The 6,000-nt window shown below is 41.6% G+C and overlaps 1 protein-coding gene across 1 annotated transcript in view; it reads right to left on the reverse strand.

The window, feature by feature from the left end:
- Positions 1 to 4,192, reverse strand: part of CAPN14 (calpain 14) — a 38,129-nt gene extending 33,937 nt beyond the window's left edge. Inside the window, 2 exon segments of the mRNA XM_035700592.2 lie at positions 2,688 to 2,773; positions 4,140 to 4,192. The gene's annotated coding sequence lies outside the window, so the exon portion shown is untranslated.
- Positions 4,193 to 6,000: the final 1,808 nt, after the last annotated feature.

Here is a 6,000-nt window from a genome sequence, read left to right on the forward strand (position 1 = left end):
TATATATGGACCTTTCTAAGCATATGTACTTGTCTGTAAGTCTGGGTTTCTGGCTCCCAGAGCCTCAGCTCCTCCCCACTGTAAGTTCTCTGGAAGGGAGTGGAGCACCCAGGGCTTTGTGACGGTATTGCACAAATCCGATTATTTTCTTAGAAAACCACACAGACAGAATTTGTTTCAGTAATGCCTCGACAAGAGAGAGTTAGTCATCTTCTCACTTCCAGATAAGGGAAGGTATTTGGAGATATGACTTAGAACATTATTTCATTACAGGAAATAATACAATGTTTATGGTCTTTTGTGGTCTTTAGAGTTTGATAGAGCCCGCAGGGATATTCTCTGCTGAGAAGGAACACAGTGATTCCTCTGTGCTATTAAGAAATCTCCCTCTTCTTTACCAACCCCATGTCCTGGATCCCCCATTTCTGTCCATTTGTCTTCTTGTCTTTGGCCACTCAGGACTAGAAATGACCTCCATTGATTGTTTCCTTGTATTCCACACTTGTTATTCTTCTCTCCAAACATTTCTTGGCATTTATGTGGTGACTCCTCTTTAGGTTTTCTTGGCTACCCCAGGACCTTTGTGCTAGGCTCCTAGCATGGCTTGTGCAGAGCTCAGCACAGAGACTGAGTCAGCTCTCATTTGCTTGACTCCATGCTTGTACTCCATTGCTCCCACAGGACATGGAGCAATGCCTGGCACCCACTATCAGTGGAATTAATGAGTCCCTTATATATCTGGAACTCCTTCCTCCTCTTCCTTCCAACGGCTTCTCTGCTGTAGCCTTTGCTCTGACTCTAATCCTACACACCTTGATTTTTTTGGTGCAAATATCCCTCACACATTTTAATAGTACTGGTAAGAAAAATAATACTGGTAATAATAGATATGATGGACTGAATATTTGTGTCTTCCCATAAATTGACATGTTGAAGCCCCAGCCCCTTGGTGTAGCTGTATTTGTATTAAATGAGGAAATAAAGGAGGTCATAGTGACAAGTAATCCATAGGATTACTGTCCTTATAAGAAGGGACACCAGAGATACCAGTGTGTGTGTGTGTGTGTGTGTGTGCATGCACACACACACACATGGAGAAAAGGCCATTTGCAGGTACAGTGACAGTAGGCAGCTGTCCAAATGCCAGGAGAGCTCTCACCAGAAACTGAGCCTACCAGATCTTGATCTGTGACCATGAGAAAATAAATTTCTGCTGTGGGCAGCCTGGGTGGCTCAGCGGTTTAGCGCTGCCTTCAGCCCAGGGCATGATCCTGGAGACCCGGGATCGAGTCCCACGTCGGGCTCCCTGCATGGAGCCTGCTTCTCCCTCTGCTTGTGTCTCTGCCTCTGCCTCTCTGCCTCTGTCTCTGTCTCTTATGAATAAATAAATAAAATTAAATAAATTTCTGCTGTTAAAGCCACTTAGTCTATGTTTTTTTCCTATAGCATTCTGAGCAGACTAAGACAATAGCCAAAATTCCAACATTTATCGAGCACTTGTGACATGCTAGGTACAATGCTAAGTACACCACATGCAGAATCTCAATGAATCTTTGCAACCCTGTGAGGTGGTACTATTACCCCCATTTTACAAAGACAAAGCTGAGGTACAGAGCAGTGACCCCACCGACAAACCCACAGCTGGTTAGTAACAGAGATGGAACTCAGTCCCAGGCGCATCATAATCCCCTAGCTTTTCACCACATTGATCAATAAACCACATCTTTCTGTCACCAGTAAGTCAAATCCAAAGCGTTCCTCCTGAGTTCAAAATTTTTTGAACTCTTTGCCGCCCGCCACCCCCCTTCTTGTTTAAACAGCCAGCCCTCCTTACACTATTTGGTCAGAGGGTGTTGTGTGGATAGCAGGAATAGTGGATTTAGGAATCAAAAGACAGGGGATAAAATCCAGTTTGGTTAAGAAAACTTCAATGTTCTCTTCTGAAAAATCAGCATAATGATTCATCCCTATTAGTAATACATCAAGTCATGAATGTGAAAATGTTTTCTAAAAACCGTAGCAATCTATGTGCATGCAGAGGACTGCTGCTATGACTGATCTCCAAGTTATGTCTCAGACCTAACTTTTTCATTTTTATGCCCTCACACTGGCACTTATCTTTCCTCTTATATTGGTTGTTATTTCAGGAACTGCTGGCTGGGGCTGCTTCTCAACCTTGGATACCTACCTGCTCCACGCCCAGTGCAGGGCTGAGACTCACTCACTCTATGTCAGAGCTATTTTTGTTAGGTCCCCACTAGGTTTGTCATGAACTGTGTGGAAGAGGGCAAAACCCAGTGACCATTTCCTCCTCTGACCCTCCTGTGAATTATTGTTCAGGGTGAAAGAAACAAGGCCAGGGAGGCTCACTGGCCTCTCACATGAGCCCTATGACTTATAGTCATTCAGAAGTCAGATGTTCCCTCCTCATCTGGGGATGAATCCTTCTATCTTTGTACAACATGGAGATCCCTTGACCCAGTAGTGTGCTGTGGATAAAAGTGGGTTAAGTGAATTCATGATTTACGACCAGGAGGTCATTCTCCAGGGGAAACAAGGCTTAAGAAGTGGTAAAGTCCCCAGGAGGCCTCTAGTGGCCTATATAAGCTCCAAGGCAGCAGGGCCTGAACACTTGTTGGGTTCTGGGTCTTAGAGGAAAATCCAAAGGGAAAGGAGTGACCCCTTACCTGTGCTATGCAGCAGAATATTGGAGAAGGAGCACTGGCATGAGCGTTAAGAAATGCAGATTCAGGTCCAAGTTCTGTCCCTGATTCTGTAAAGCCAGGCAAATAGGTTAGTAGGGACTTAGTAGGTTGCATAAAACAAGGAAGTTGTACTCCATCATCTCTCAGCTTTTTGTTATAACACTCTACGACTCTGTTTGGGACCTGCCTTGAACAAACATTCAAAGGAAAACAAGTTTGTTTCTGGCACCTTCTTACCCCACTTCAGGGACTCTTCAAGTGCCCTAAACAAACCTACTCTTTCCACAAACCTAAGTGCTTTCTCCAAAGTGGGTCCTTCCTTTTCCTCCAAGCAAAATTCTCATTCCTTCAGGGCACCAGAAAACAATCTGATGGAACTAGTTCTCATAAATGCCTCATAAGTGAGAGCTAGTTCTCTTAAATCTGATAGAACTAGTTCTCATAAATGGAACTAGTTCCCATAACATTCTTAACCTTACTATAAGGATTTACATTTTTTTTCTTTTAAATAGAGAGCTCCTTGTCCAAACAAATTCCTGATTGTTTGAATTTCAGGCAGTGAAACAATAAGTGAAAAAGTCGAGTTGAGGATGAAGTTAAGGTGCCAAGTATAGTACATATAACCGCTCACAAGTGTTCATTCATGTTCATATGGGTCACCTCCATTGTTTAATTCAACTCACATTAAAAAAAAACAAGTAAAACTATTAGGTGTCCAACACAACCATAAATGGGAAAGACTACTAAAATACTTATGGATAAATTCTTATCATTTCTTGTGTTGATTCCTTTCTCTGTGGATACAAGAGTAAAACAAGAAAGTCAAGAGGCATTATGGCTCTGGCAAAGGTTACTACTGGCAGCCCTCTAGATTGGAATTTAAGGTCTTGGTAGTTATTTATGGCAGCACCAAAGCTTCATGGAATCAGTTGACAGATTATACTATTCTCTGATATTTTTTTCTTGCTTGATTTTTGTTTAATCATTTATGTGTTTTCAAAGCTAGGGTCAAACAAGGTAAAGAAGAGGGACTTGATTTGTGAGTTGGAGAAAGGACCACATCAAGTTCAAAAGAATGAAAGGAAAAATTGAGTGATTCCATATATGACTTTCAAGCATTAGAAATTTATCCAAAAACCACAACTATAAAAAGAGGCTTTGTGGGCTAACTCATCTCCAAGATTCCAACGTAAATTCTAAGACCTAGGTTGTCAATATTTTTATATTCAAAACATTCAAAACATTCAGAATGTCATAGGAAAATATCCTTTAAGAAATTCATTACAAAGTCTGGAAAAAAAAAAAACAGATAAGTTTGCTTGTTTTCAACAAGAGAGTGTTTTCCTACATTATCAAAGAGCTCACCAGAATTTCAAGGACACTTATTTCTAACTCATAACCCAAGTGAACTTGAACTGACAGGGTTTGCTGTACCTGGAAAGGGCTTGGAGGTGCACTGGAAGCCATGCAGATCAGGGAGGCAGGGCATGATGATCTGAGGGCAGAAAGGGTGAAGAAATGTAGAAATATACTAGGTTAAGCACCAGGCGGGCAGGCAGATCGCATCAGAGATAGTCCAAAATAGCAATAGTGACCTGGCCACAGAGCACAACTGGATTCCCAGAAAGGTGGCAGAAACACATCTGATATCCATCTAATTGGAAGGGAGGTTCTGGGCAGAGAGGACCTATGAGGTATTAGGATGCAAGTCAATTGCTTGATCCTAGAAAAGCAAACAAGCAAAGTTGTTGAAACAGACTTCAAGAGCCCACAGAATCTCTCAGTTGGGGCCTGGATATTTCCCCAATCTTGGGGCAGAATTGCTCACTAAATCTTGGGTGGAAAGAAACTAAATGGAAGCAGAAGCAAGAGCCTTCTTCCATCAGCCTCCATTCCAGTTACATCTTCTCTCTCCTACCTTCTCTGATCTAGTATTGGACCAGCAGAGCAGGTTTGCACAACAATTGGAGTCATACTGGGGCAATATCTAGGACACATATATGGCAGGCACCTAATGTTTCACTCAGATGGGTAAGTACATGTTAGCATTTCTGTAGCAAGTTTGTGAAACCTCCATTCATCCAACATTCTTGCCTCTTTTTTTTTCCCCCACATATTTTCTCCCATGACCATTGGAATCTGATAACCTAATCATGAAAAGATGCTTGTGGCTAATAATAGTTGAATTGTCAAGTACCAATGATTCAATTACAAAATATAGACCTTGATTGGGGCACCTGGTGGCATGGTCAGTTAAGCATCTGACTTCTTGGTTTTGGCTCAGGTCGTGATCTCATGCTGGTGAGATCTAGCCTTACATTGGGCTCTGCACTTAACATAGGGTCTGCTTAAGACTCTGCCTCTCTCCAACATGCTCTCTCTCTCAAATAAATCCATCTTAAAAAAAAGAACAGGACAAAATACAGACCTTGATGCATAGACCTTCATCTATTAATAATAAGCCACTGAGGGAGTCTTTTTTGCATGATGGGTCTTCCTAGCACAAGAGAAATCACACAATTATGAAGCTATTGACTATTCCTTCAAAGAAAAACTGTCCAAAGAAAATTTTAAAAAGGTCTACAACATGATTTGTTTTCATTTCTCTTTTTAGCTCTTAGTCTGATTCCCTAACAGATAAAAATGTTGTCTAGACTTTTTTCTTTCATTGTCTCATTGTATACACCTTGTCTTCTGCCTCTATTCTTAATTGTGTTCTTGGCATTATTAAACTCATCCAAATCAATACACAACTATAGAATGTATTTCTAACCATTCTTCTTCCTGACCCTTACTTCTTCCTGAGATCCTTTTCCCCTGAGTGTCTTACAATTTTACCTCTACTTGCTTTTTGTTTTGGTTGATTTGTTATTTTCCTTTTGACTTGTGACCTAGGCTATCTTTCTTGGCAGAAAGTTTGTTTGCCATTAGGATGCTCATGACAGGGAAAATTGACTGCTGAGGAAAACAGCATGGTTTCCGCATTTCCTTCCAAGAGGTGGTGGCCAGGTTTCTGTTAGGAAAGAAGTCCCAATGGTAAATAAACCATAACTAATTCCAGGGGTACAAAAATGAGTAAGACAGGTGCCCAATGCCCAAGAGATCCAAGAAAGGAGGACAAGAGCATCCTGTAGTCAGCAGTATCCCACCTGGGTGATGACTCCAGAAGAGTTGCCAAAATGGCAGCTCCAGTTCTTGAGCGTTTTGTCATGCATAACCATCTTAAAGTGGTGTCTTTAGCATGCAGGCTGCAGGATCTGCAATAGAAGGAATTCCTAACCTTAACAATATCTGT

The sequence above is a fragment of the Canis lupus genome, chromosome 17, assembly GCF_003254725.2.
Source record: "Canis lupus dingo isolate Sandy chromosome 17, ASM325472v2, whole genome shotgun sequence".
In the NCBI taxonomy this organism is placed as follows: Eukaryota; Metazoa; Chordata; class Mammalia; order Carnivora; family Canidae; genus Canis; species Canis lupus.